Below are 14,726 nucleotides of genomic sequence, written 5' to 3'. Positions count from 1 at the left end.
TGTGGATTAATTGCATTTTTTATATTTGTACCTATTCTGTTTGTTTATTTTGTTCAATATAATATAGTTCGATGCGACGTACATACAAGTGAGAGGTTCAACTAGCTTTAGATAATAGGGTAATGTTTGAGCTTTTAATTTTATCATTTGATAAAAAATAGATTATATTGGTACCAGTGGATTATCGGATTTATCCAATCGAGATAATTGAATTATCAGTTTTGTGGAGCCTTGTCCAATGCTCGGACTTTAAAATTGTTAATTTAAAAGAGGGACGAAATGTAACTGAGGGAGAGTCAAACTAAAAGATAGAAAGTAAACTGACAACGCCATGGCTTATAATAAAAAGACAAACAGACAAATAATAGTACATAAGACACAACATAGAAAACTAAACACTCAGCAACACGAACCCCACCAACAACTGGGGGTGATATCAGGTGCTACGGAAGGGTAAGCAAATCCTGCTCCACATGTGACACTCGTCGTGTTGCTTATATTATTACAAATCCGGTAAATAGTCCAATTCGGTAGATCATAATTCATGAAAAGAGAAGGGGATTGTAGTTACGACACAAGGAACATATCCGATATCATCTGTGAAACTGTTATTCGATAACGGTCAACCAACTCGTGATGGCGTCCGTAAAATTTACGAAGGGGTGATATTTCAACTTCATCATCAGGAACTATTGGTTTAATAGCTTCCTTGTGAGTAGCAATCCTTCATTAAGGAACTTATTATAGGAATTGCAAGCCCGGGAATATCGTATCAATTGGGAGATATATACTCCGTATGCAGGCGCTTCTGGAATGTTGCTTCATAGACATGGAAAGTTCACAATTGGGAAATCATTTCTTTTGTCGTAAAGTTTGTTTTCAACCAAACCTCAATGTCAATTTCTAGATGTAAGTCAAGATATGTGGCAGATTTAGCTGTATCTTCAGTATCCTTTATCTCTAGTTTGATGGGATAGATGCGTTCAACATAGTCACCAAATTTTGTATTATTTAGTGAGAGAACATCATCTATATAGCAGAACGTAAAGTTAAAGGATATTGCTAACTTCTTATCTTTCTTCCTGAGAAGTTCCGGTCAGCCTCATAATAAAGAAACAAGTCGGCAAGAATAGGGGCACAATTGGTTCCCATTGGAATTCCTACAGGCTGTTGACAAACACGTCCTCCAAACGTAACAAATATATTGTCAATCAAGAAATCAAGCATCTTGATAATGTCAGTTTCAGAGAATTTTTTGTTTGAAATAGAATGATTCTTTACAAAGTAGGATTTATCCCTCCCCAAGACAAGATACTTGTATCTACGTTCGCCATTCTTTTTAATAAAACAACAAAGTAATAACAACTCTTTCAATTTGTCTTTTATTTTGGAATGGGGAATACTTGTGTAAAGTGTAGAAAAGTCAAATGTTTTAATACTATTGCAAGATGAGAGAGTCTTAGATTCAGTGTTTTCCTTTTTTCACTAAGGTAAGGTGGGTGTTTTAAAAAAATAACTTGCAACCGGGTGTTTTTTTTTAAAAATCTCCAACCTTTTTTAATTTACTGTGGGTGCACGTGGGGGTCACAGAAATAAAGATTAGTATAATATTCACATTTTATGGAGTTGAACAAACATAAATAGAAGTAGTCATATTAATTGTCAAATATTCTTTGATTTTATTTTTTCAAAAATTTATCTCTTTTATCTCTTCTTTCATTTACAATTTTATGCATCAGCATGGATTTAAGGGCTTTCGATCCAGGTTTCTGTTCTGTTTCTTGCTTTTGTGCCGTATTTTTGGCACACAGAACAGTAGTATCCTTCCTCTGTGACTATAAGTCATTTGAAGTCTTGCTCATATTTGTCTTCACTTTCATGTCTTTTCCGTTGTTTGGTTGATTTTTGTTCAATTTCCACAACTTCAACATTACTATCAATTTTATTTAACTTATTTGGTCTAGTATTTTCTTTATCATCATCGTCATCTTCCTTTCTTTTCACCCGATTGATTAATGAAAACATTGAAATTTGACGATTGGACGCCATCTTTGTCAATGAAAATAAGGCGGGATTAGTATTCAAATTTTAACGGTACGGAACCGAAAAAAATCCGGATTTTGAAAAAAAAGCCGACCACCTCCTAAAATCGAAAGGTGGTTGGCTTTCAAAAGAAGGTGGTCGGCACACCCGGCTTAAATGCCGAATGGAAAACACTGAGATTGTATGTACTCTAAAAGATCTTTGGAATTTTTACGTATCCACATCTGATTCTCTAGAAAAGGCAGTTTTACGATAACTTTGGAGCCCAGATTTGATTGCTGATAAAATAGATATTAATAATTTAGAAAGAGGTTACGTGGAGCACTTGGAAGACCCATCAATATACCGTTGTTTGTAAGGACACTTATGTAGTTTAGGTATCCAATACAGTGATGGAAGATCCAGTTCTTCATCTTTGGTTGAAATTCCAAAGGAACATAGAACAGACCTATGAATATCCAGGATTTCCTCTTTGAAAAGTGTTGTGAGGGTATTTGTTGAGTTTCCAAGTGAATTATCAGTAGCTAATTTATTTATAAAGCAGTTTATGTAATGATATTCACACACAAAACCGATATTGTTTAACTATCAAGATTGGATAAATCTGATAATCTACGAGTAACTATACAATGTATCGGTTTCTGTATTGATTAAAAAATATTTTTCTTATTTTTTGTTAAATGAAAATTCCTTTCGAGTGCCTTCCACATTCCACAAAGTTGTTAATTTCATTAAAACCTGTTCGCCAATTTGATACATACAGTAAGCTGATAAAAGTAATAAGCCATAAACTCATCCAAACATCTTCACCGGCAACCTCACATTGATTAAATTTGTGTGTACAATGGTTTCGGAAAGGGTTCAACTCTCATAGAATTACAGAAAGGACTTTCCCTTTTAACTTTTTCTTGGAGTTTCATTTTATTTTACCTTTTGTTTTGTAAACAAAGTTATCATGTCTATAAAAGAGGGACGAAAGATACCAAAGGGACAGTCAAACTCATAAATCTAAAACAAACTGACAACGCCATGGCTAAAAATGAAAAAGACAAACAGAAAAACAATAGTACACATGACACAACATAGAAAACTAAAGAATAAACAACACGAACCCCACCAAAAACTAGGGGTGATCTCAGGTGCTCTATACATAGAAAAAATATAAATATACAAAATCAATATGATTGCCTACTTGACAAAAAAAACCAACATAATTGCATTGTAATGATCTTTGAAAATTAAACAAAATAATTGCCGTTTCAGTCAATGTATAGAAACCTTCCTTGTATACATATTCAGAATAAAGGAGAATGCTACTGTTTGTAATTGAACATCGATTATATTATAATTGTATGAACCATTTAAATATAAAATGAAAGACATACATTTGCATTTACCGTACGTTTGGTTCTAAGTATTGCATTGACGTGAACGCCTTTTATATTACAACGATATCTAAGATACGGTGAAAGGGAAATAACATCACTAATCTATATGTGAATCAAACTCAGCTAACGATAGCTCCTCAATGTACATATACATAAAATAGTCCTTCATTAATATTACTCTATTTAATAGACATTTTTCAATTAGATTTTAAACTTGTTTTGAACTAAATTGTGTTTTATTTGTTTTGACTTAAGCTACACCAGAAACAAACTTTTAAACACTTTCTTTTTTTTAATAAATGTGTTTCCGAAATGAATAATCGATAATTGAAAATAAATATCAGCTAAGTGGTTTCAACTGAAGTTCACTTTAAAAAAAATTTCTATATAATAGTAGCTAGTGCCCCTTAAAAAAATATATAAATGAAAAATATAAAATGTAGAAGAAAAAAAAACAACCATAAAATAAGTATGTCATTTATAGAGTTGCCACAGTAAATAAGTCGAAATTCATCACCGCGAAAAGACGAGCACAACAGATATAAAGATAAACCGTCGACTTTCAAAAACTTATTCAGTTATAAATCATGTACCAGTATTTCAAACTTGTAGTTAACCGAAAAAGATTTTTGAAAGTTAAAACAAATTTTTATCGTGGTTACTATTTTATCATTTAGAAGAATGAGGGTGTACGATTTCTAGATTTACACACAATCTCATTACGCACTTTCTACGATTTAAGTAATAGAAACCCAGCTCATTGAATATATGTCAAGGTTAAGTTGTCTTTACTTATAGACATTTCCAACGACTTTACATATTTGCATACTTAAAAATGAACATCTGATCTCCGTCAGCAACCCAAAGTTGGTTGTTCAAGAGACTGATGGCCGCTGGTTTATCAAGTCCATTTCTTGCATCGAATAACGTTTTGTTGTACTTCAATTCTTTATCAAGTACATACACGCTATGGTGGCGATGATCTGATACTAATATGTTACCAGATCTATCGACGCACGTACCTTTACATTCAAAATTCCTCTCTGGATTTAACCCATATGTCCCATTAAACGTATAAAGCATATTACATTTATCAGATTTTGCATCTAGAAGCTTTATAGAATGCAAGGTAGCATCACAGTTTACATGATATAAGACACACAAACCTGATTCTAAATTTTGTATGGAATATGGTCGCTTCCTACCACTTTCGAAAAATAGTGTGCGCTTAGTTACTATTCCATCTGTGTTCATCCATATGATATGATTTCTGCTAGTATACACATTTTTTGAATTAGCTGAAACAGACCAAAGATATACTACTACTATATCACCTCTAATGCAAATGCAATTTGGGTAACAAATTATGTCTTCGACGTCTGCAAATCTTACAAGTCGTTTATTTTGAAGGAGTTTCATGATAAATTTTTCATTGGTACGGAGAACCAAGACACAACCATCTTTTAAAACAACAATATCATCAACATTCTTTTCATACACATCTTCTTGCAAGGAGTGATCGACAATTTTGAGCAACTTCCTGTTTGAAATAATCCATGCGTTTTTTTCAGATATTGGAACTATTTTTGAAATAAGTTTTAAATCTTGGTTTGTTTGGAACTTGATCGGATATTCATCTGCAAGTTAATCCGATGATCTTTCTATTACATCGTCTTCCTCTCTGTCTTCAGCATCAAACCATTCATTATCTGAATCTTCGAAAAAATCTGTTTGTGTTGATATAGTCGAAAATGGGGATAATGTTAATGCACTAGAGTCACATTTTCTCCATGACGTTTGAATAAAATTTCCAATTGAAAACTCCATCGTTGGTTGAAAACCCGGTTTTGGATGATTAATGAGTTTGTCATACGTAGAGGAACATAACTTAATTTCAGACAAACTATGTATAATATGGCTCAAACTACACTCGGGAATTTTATTAACGTCTAAATTGGCGATATCAGTTTGTAAATTATTGATGTTTGTTTTTCGTTCTTGCAGAGATATTTGAAAGCTTTCAAATGTATTACATAACATTGACAATAGACGCTCTTCCGCTAGATCGATGTTTTTCTTCATTTTGTTTACACAAGAGATTATTTCATGTTTAAGACTTTCCTCGTCTTGTACTAGTTCTTTCTCTTTATCCGAAACTTTATCACTGAACGAATTAAGTTGTTCAGTATATTTGTTCCCAAACAACAGATCCTCCATTTCTTTACGAATATCTTCTTCGGCAGCTTGCAATGGACTCAGGTCGTATTTTTGATGTAACTGTCCGAGACATTTAAAACACATAAAATCCTTACAATCTTTGCAGAAGATCTGGTATTCTTCTGTATCATGGAATCTACACTGCAGTGGTTTCGATGATTTAAGTATGTCTATTTTTTCTGCTTTTATTAACGTATATTCCGCCATAACTTGAAGCTTAATTCAATATGCATGCAAGTCAATAGATATATACTTGACTACAATATGCAAATAAGTTATTATCGATTAATAAGTTATATGGGTTTAAATTCCTAACAAGAACTAAAATAAATTTTTGAAAGATATATATAACTACATTTTTGAAACGAAACCGAAAATAAATTCATGAAAAACTGAGGATCACAAATAAATTTCAATGATCCAGAATCCAACAGTGAAAGTAAATAGTCGATCATTTCATATATCATTTAACAATTATTCTGATAATTTTTAAAATACCGACAAAGGGAAGTCATGAGTGGTATAAAGAAGAGAACAATATTACAGTAATGAAAACTTAATAAATTTCAATTGTATCATCACATGAAAACAATTTCAATCAGTACTGCATTTTGTTTACAGGTAACTTCAACTCAGATATAATGTATTCAAACATTTCAGCAAAAGAAGTAAAAACTTGATAATTGTATGCTATTGATACATGTAAGCAGTAACCGTAGTATTTCGAAAAATCAAAAGTTTTGTAAACAGTTAATTTATAAATATGACCTTATCAATGATATTTCTTGTCGGCACAGAAGTGCTGACTACTGGGCTGGTGATACCCTTGATGAATTAAAACTCCAGCAGCAGTGGCATCGACCCAGTGGTTGTAAATAAACTCATCATAGATACCAGAATTATAATTAAAAGGACAAGAAAAGAAAAGGACACCAGACAAACATCTGTATAGTAAACATGGAAAACACAATATAGAAACTAAAGAATGAACATCACGACCCCAACCAAAACGTTGGCGATCTCAAGTGCTCTGGAAGGGTTTCGAAACTCCGTATAATAAGATTATTTCTCAAATTGCTCTAACCAATCTGTCGTCTGTAATAACAGAACAGTTAAAAAAAATACTGACATTCTAAACAACACTCACATTTAGATACTTGATTCATTCAAATTTAGGTATGTTATCAATTAAACAAATTATAATTGTAAAGATTAAATTGTATTTCAATAATTCATTGTAAAAAGGGGGATGGAAAAATAAGCATTTTTTTCTTTAAAAACAGAGTAGAAAAATCAGGAAAATGTGCTATAAACAAGAGTAAGTATTCGAGTTGAACCGATAATTAAATATTAATATTAGATTATATTTATACAACTACGAAACATGTACACTACTTCTGTTTTTCTAAATCTTGTATTGGAATCATCAGTATTAGTTCTCACCTTTTCTACTTTCAAAGACATATATTTATGAGGAAAAGTCTTTCAAATAAATCAGGTACCGAGCAGCATATTTTGTGGGGGAGGGGGCATGTTTTGTTTGTTTATCTGGACAAACACTTCTTAAATAGATTTAAAATTTGTTTTAAACTAAATTTTTTGTTTTGTGTCTTAGGCTTTATCGGAAACAGACTTTTTATCAGTTTCTGTTTAAAAAATATATTTGTTTCTGAAATTCATAATCGACAATTAAAAAACAAATATAGGCAAAAAACCAAAATTTTCGTTACCTTAATCAGGTATAAAATCTATGTCAATTCCTTTGGATCACATAATCTGCAATACTATCTATCTTGACTGGTTAACATCTATCGACCTGGCGTTCATGTACTGGTAATGCATCACTCATGCCGATCGTTTAACAACAAGAAAGATTTTAAATTTACCGCGTCTTCCTACTATGTAGTTTATTACCGATAGCACTTTAAAAATAGATGACCTACACAGTAGTGATGAGTGCGGATGTTTTGATGAAACATTAACGTTGATTAACGCGGTGTATGTTTTAAGAGTATAGTAATTGTAACATTGGTACAGCTTTATATTAGTCTTTGTACAGGTAAGTCGATTTTAAGGAAGGTATTTGGTTAAAGTTACACAAATAGTCCGTATAACGTAATATGTAATCACCGTGCGTACCTGAATTTATATAGGACAGTGTACACAATTATATATTGTCAGTGCACACAGACCTGCATCTGTTATTCTACGCCTCATTTCAAATAGGGAAAACATTGAATTTATAAATCTAAATAAGTTTTTTAGTGTCTTATGACAGTTATCATATTATGGTTTTGACAATGTGTGTGGTGTGTAAAGATAACGTGCGTATTATTTATTCAACATGTCATTTCCTGTCCTCATTTCCATAGTTTAAACGATTTTTTGAAAATCACTATCATGGAAAAAACTGAATGCATATTTACAAATTGAAAACAAGTGACGATCCCTTTTTACGTGAAGCGCAGTTCCAAGTGCATTAAATCACTTGTTGTCGTTTCATGTACTTAATTTTAATAAAAATAAAACAGCATACAATTTGTATATTTACATGACACGTGAAATCAATAAAAAAAGAACGAGTCAAACATGAATTATCATTGATATGGTCACAATTATAAAAAAAAATGTTGAGAAAAATTTGGTCCTTGATGGTCTCCAACATGTCCAACTGAGTAGTTTATTTGGCATTTTTAACGTTTTTGTATTCGAGCGTCACTGATGAGTCTTCTGTAGACAAAATGCGCGTCTGGCGCAAATACAAAATTTCAGTCCTGGTTAAGATGATGAGTATTAACCATCAATCAGGGAAAGATTTATTTTTTTTAGGTCACGTGAATTGTCTTCTTTATACTTAAAATGGACTTCTAGGTTTTGTCCCGATCAACAAACTATTGGTTATAAATTTGTCAAACAAAGAGTAAAAATGAGGGACTCATTTAGGGAAGGATCATTTCTGCATGTATATAGTTGTGTTTTTCTTCAACGGAATCCATGACTTGTTAACAATACAAATTTAAAGCTGGTGGGGAAAATATGACGAAAATGAAATAACCACTAATACACGCCTTACTAAATAGGTAATATCTAAAATTCATTTTTCCATGATTTTTCATTTTCAATTTAACTGCCGAAATTACCAATTCATTTAATTTGAGAAGCACCCTAGCTGCACAGTGGCATACAATATTAGAATATTAAGTCGGGGAAGGGAACAAACAACTGAAAGTGAAAATGACAAATTTATTTTTTATTATTTTGGCAAAAAGAGATGAGGTCAATTAGAACCTTTGCCTCCACTTATGTACAAGTGCCGTATAATTTTCAAAACAAAATATTCGGCATGGTATTGAAGTGATAGGAACTCGGGATTTCTGAAAGAGGTAAATGATCGACTATGAATTTTCTCGATTTTAATGATCTTCAAATTCTTAATTGATGTGGCCTATCAACTGTTTTATTGAGCGTCATTCATATTTAATGTGTACGAAGCGCGCGTGTGTTGTGCTAAATTATACACATTTTACACCCTTCCGGAGCACCTGAGATCACCCCTAGTTTTTGGTGGGGTTCGTGATGTTTATTCTTTAGTTTTCTATGTTGTGTCATGTGTACCATTGTTTGTCTGTTTGTCCTTTTCATTTTTATCCATGGCGTTTTCAGTTTATTTTCGATTGATTAGTTTGACTGTCCCTCTGGTATCTTTCGTCCCTCGTTTACCTATGATAATCCCATGCATACACAAGGTCAATTTCTTTGCCGATAGACGTTTACTTTTCGAGGGTATCACCAGCACAGTAGTGAACACTTTGGTGTTGACATAAAATAGCATTTATATATTAAAAAAGTAATATATATTTAGTATAGATAAACGTATTTTAAAAATACGAAAGTGCGATGCTTCACATTCATTTCTTAAGTAATAGTAACGTTATGGAACAATGTTATTATTGTTTTTCTCCTTTAAAATCAAACTATATGGTACCAAAGTAAAGGAGTTTGGCATGTTTGATATATGCCCTAGGCAAAAATACACGAACTCTGAATAATAGAGTATGAAGTGTTTTATGTTAATTTTTTTGGCAAATAAATCCACTCTTCTTTTGCTCACACAGGGTACATGTATACCGATCAGAAATCCGGAAAGGTATCAGAACCCTTAGTAGTAACTACACAAGACGGTCTACAATAGGCGAGTAAAATTAGGATCAAGATTTAAACTTGACAAAATGAAAAATGCTGCGCATGATTCGGTTCGTCTAGCGGATTTCAGATCGAAATTACGAGTATGTAGATGTTTTGGCTTTTCATTCAAGTACATTCGGTTAGTTTTTATACGAAAAATTTTTGCGGTCGTATATTGGTATGACATTGGCGTCGTCGTCGTCGTCGTCCGAAGACACATTTGTTTTCGCACAATAACATTAGTATAAGTAAATAGAAATCTATGAAATTTAAACACAAGGTTTATGAACACAAAAGGAAGGTTGGGATTGATTTTTGGAGTTTTGATCCCAACAGTTTAGGAATTAGGGGCCAAAAAAGGGCCCAAATAAGCATTTTTCTTGGTTTTCGCACAATAACTTTAGTATAAGTAAATAGAAATCTATGAAATTTAAACACAAGGTTTAAGAACCCAAGGAAGGTTGTGATTGTTTTTTGGAGTTTTGGTCCCAACCGTTTAGGAATAAGGGGCCAAAAAGGGGCCCAAAATAAGCATTTTTCTTGGTTTTCGCACCATTACTTTAGTATGAGTAAATAGAAATTATGAAATTTAAACACAAGGTTTTTGAACATAAAAGGAAGGTTGGGATTGATTTTTGGAGTTTTGATCCCGACAATTTAGGAATAAGGGGCCAAAAAAGGGCCCAAATAAGCATTGTTCTTGGTTTTCGCACAATTACTTTAGTATAAGTAAATAGAAATCTATGAAATTCAAACACAAGGTTCAGGAACCAAAAGGAAGGTTGGGATTGTTTTTTGGAGTTTTGGTCCCAACAGTTTAGGAATAAGGGGCCAAAAGGGGCCCAAATAAGCATTTTTGTAGGTTTTTGCACCCTAATTTTAGTATAAGTAAATAGAAATGTATTAAATTTAAAGACAAGGTTTATGACCATAAAAGGAAGGTTAGGATTGATTTTTGGAGTTTTGGTCCCAACAGTTTAGGAATTAGTGACCCAAAGGGTCAAAAATTTAACTTTGTTTGATTTCATCAAAAATTTTATAATTGGGGTTCTTTGATATGCCGAAACTAACGTTACTGTGTATGTAGATTCCTAATTTTTGGCTCGTTTTCAAATTGGTCTACATTAAGGTCCAAAGGGTCCAAAATTAAACTTAGTTTGATTTTAACAAAAATTTAATTCTTGGGGTTCTTTGATATTCTGAATCTAAACATGTACAAGATTTTTTTTTATTATGGGCCCAGTTTTCAAGTTGGTCCAAATTGGGGTCCAAAATTAAACTTTGTTTGATTTCAACAAAAATTGAATTCTTGGGGTTCTTTGATATGCTGAATCTAAACATGTACTTCGATTTTTTATTACATGCACAGTTTTCAAGTTGGTCCAAATCGGGGTTCAAAATTAAACTTTGTTTGATTTTAACAAAAATTGAATCCTTGGAGTTCTTTGTTATGCTGAATCTAAACATGTATTAAGATTTTTGCTCATGGGGCCAGATTTCAAGTTGGTCCAAATCGTGGTTCAAAATTAAACTTCGTTTGATATCAACAAAAATTGAATCCTTAGGGTTCTTTGATATGCTGAATCTAAACATGTATTTAGATGAATGATTATAGGCCCAGTTTTCAAGTTGGTCCAAATCGGGGTAAAATTAAAGTTTGTTTGATTTGAACAAAAATTATTTAACATATGGGGTTCTTTGATATATGCTGAATCTAATCATGTATTTAGATTTTTGATATTGGACCATAGTAAATGTCCAATTTAAAATTTTGAAGTTTTTAAGTTTAAGTTCTTAGACCACATTCATTCTGTGTCAGAAACCTATCTTGTGTCAACTATTTAATCACAATCCAAATTCAGAGCTGTATAAAGCTTGACTGTTGTGTCCATAATTGCCCCAACTGTTCAGGGTTCGAACTCTGTGGTCGTATAAAGCTGCGTCCTGCGGAGCATCTGGTTGCGCCATGTATATATCATCTCAGTAGTATTTAAAATTGTTCATAAACTATCACATTGCATAACTTATTCGATAATCAAAATTAATTTATTTCAGGGTAATGGCAACTAATTGGACAATATGTGGCACGTGTGACTTTCGCCATATAACTAAACAGTCAATATTTTGGTGTTCCGAATGTGATGAAGGTCTATGTAATGAGTGTAGTGAACATCATAGCATCTCAAAGGCAACAAGGGGACATAATACAATTGCTATCGATGATTACAAGAAATTGCCATCAACACTTCTAGGAATATCACAAACATGCAAAGACCACACTGAAAAAATTCATATATATTGTAATCAACATGGTTGTCCGTGCTGTAAAAAGTGTATTGTAGAGACCCACAACGAGTGCAAAGAATTTGTTGATATTGACGATGTCGTCAAAGATGTTAAATCATCAAATGCATTCTTAGATATCGAACATGCCTTGGCAGAAATTTCAGAAAATGTTAAAAAGATTCTAAGAGACCGTGAAGGCAATCTGGTCGCAATAAAGGAAGCAAGAAAAAAAGTCGAGTCCGAAATAAAAATGACAAAAACAAAGATTGTGAGCTATCTTGACAAACTCCAAGAAATTATTTTGAGTGAATTGATCAAAACAGAGGAATCTGAGAGCAAACGAATACAGAAAGTGTTAACATCAGTACAACAAACGGAAAAGGATGTCACTGAATACCAACATGACATGGCGAGCATAAAACAACATGCGTCAGACCTTCAGGCATTCTTGGTCCTTAAACACATAGAGCATGATGTAGAAGAAAAGGATGAATTCATTCAAAGATTAGTGAAGAACAAAGATTTAAATCTTTCTACTTTGTCTTGGAAGATAAGCTCTGGCGTTCAGAATTTTCAAACCAGTTTAACAAAGTTTGGCAATATTGTTGTCGAGTCCAAATCAAGTGGCATGAATATTGGGAGGAGAAAACACAAACAAGCACAGACCCTGGTTATGGCACCGTCGACTTTATCTTTAGACAAAATTAAACTTGAATTAAGGAAAACTGTTAATACAAGAGGCAATAACATAACTGGGTGTTCCATGTTTTCAGATGGTAAGATGTTTTTTTCGAGTTATGAAGACAAGAAGATTAGTGTGCTTACAACTGGCGGAGCATTCTTGGGCAAAAGCGATTACCAATGGCAAACATTTGATGTAGAACAGATAGACGGAAGTTTACTTGCAATATCCACTGGCTACAAAGGTGGAAGAATCATTCTTAGGGACCACCTATCGCATAAAACTAAGAAAATTATGAAAGTTGATATACCAAATGATGGGATAGCAGTTAGTGATGGTTGGCTGTATTTTTGTGCAAGAAAGAACGGATTGATGCGTGTAAATATCAAAGATGGATCAATGTGTAAAGTAGTTAAGGAGCCAATGTCTGGATGTGCCTATATAGCTGTTTTCAACAACAATCTTTACTTCACAAATAAATCGAGGAACACCGTGACATGCAGCGATCTGGAGGGACACGTCAGGTGGACATTTAAAGATGAAAGTATTTTGTCTTTTCCTCTCGGTATCTCTTTGGATCAAAACGGGAACATTTACGTAGTCGGAAACAAATTTTCAAATGTTGTTGTTATCTCGCCAGACGGAAAACATAGCAAAGTCATATTATCGTCTGCAGATGGACTTGATCGTCCTCAAGTTTTACATTACAATCGAGAAAATAACCGGATGCTAGTTGCAAACGAAAGTGGACATGCTTTTCTCTTCAATGTTACATTCAAGTGAACAATCATACTTCAAATGCTCTTACATCTTACATGTCTTAGTGTAATTACTTTTGTGCGATTATTCAATCTGTTGTTTTTTATGCTTTTATCAATTTTGAATTTCCAATTCAATGCTTATAAAAGTTTGTCTCTTTTGGTAAATTTTGATATGATATGGTTTTAATTGTTTCATTTGTATGACAAATCTTCATGTATCATTTAAATTTAATGCTACTTTGTAGTCGATTAGAATTTTATCACTGTATAGTATACACACCATTTATTTAAAAACATAATTAGTCTTAGTTTTATGAATACGTCATTATGAATAAAATAAAAACAGAAAACTAAATCCATTAGCAAACAAGTAAAATCACAAAAACATTGAACTCCTAAGAAAATTCAAAACGAGAAGTCCCTAACCAATTGGTAAAATCAAAAGTTCGATTACATCAAACAAATGGATAACAATTGTCATATTCCTGACTTGGTACATGCATTTTTCATTGTAGAAAATGCAGCATTGAACCTGGTTTTATAGTAGCTAAACCTCTCACGTGTATGACACTCGCATCAAATTCCATTATATTGACAACGATGCGTGAACAAAACAAACAGAAACATTTTAAAGTAGTCGTTATGTCACCAAATGCACCTTAAAGTTCTTCTTTTCAAACGATTGTTTCAATATTTCTAAACTGAACATAAAGTATTTCATACACAGATATACCAATAATCACTTTCTGCACTTTTGTATTTGCTACTTACAAAAGTGGGCTTAGTTTTATTCCAAAAAAAATCAGTTTGTTACTTCCTAATTAAAGGACACAAAGAACATAACAATTCTAAACAAGAAAACAAAATGATATACTTGACATGTTTTATTATTTATAATTTTTATAGAGATAAACAATTTGAGAGCGGTCAGTAGATATAGACATATATGGTGTGAGTGCCAATGATACAACTCTCTATCCATGTCACAATTTGTAAAATTAAATCATTATAAGCCAAAGTACGGTCTTCAACACGGGGCCTTGGTTCACACCAAACAGCAAGCTATAAAGGGTCCCAAAATTACTAGTATAAAACCATTCAAAGGGTTTAACCAAACGGTCAAATCTATACACATGGAAAAAAGTATTGCAATACCTGGATTTT

General features: G+C 32.7%; 1 long non-coding RNA gene across 1 annotated transcript; it reads left to right on the top strand.

The window, feature by feature from the left end:
* Positions 1–7,583: 7,583 nt before the first annotated feature.
* LOC143047324 (uncharacterized) lies at positions 7,584–13,876 on the top strand. Its single transcript, XR_012969495.1, has 2 exons — positions 7,584–7,707; positions 11,889–13,876. It is a non-coding gene; the product is annotated as an uncharacterized LOC143047324 (long non-coding RNA).
* The last annotated feature ends 850 nt before the right edge of the window (positions 13,877–14,726 follow it).

Source organism: Mytilus galloprovincialis, chromosome 10 (genome assembly GCF_965363235.1).
Source record: "Mytilus galloprovincialis chromosome 10, xbMytGall1.hap1.1, whole genome shotgun sequence".
Classification (NCBI taxonomy): Eukaryota; Metazoa; Mollusca; class Bivalvia; order Mytilida; family Mytilidae; genus Mytilus; species Mytilus galloprovincialis.
This window is presented reverse-complemented; position numbering and strand designations above follow the sequence as displayed.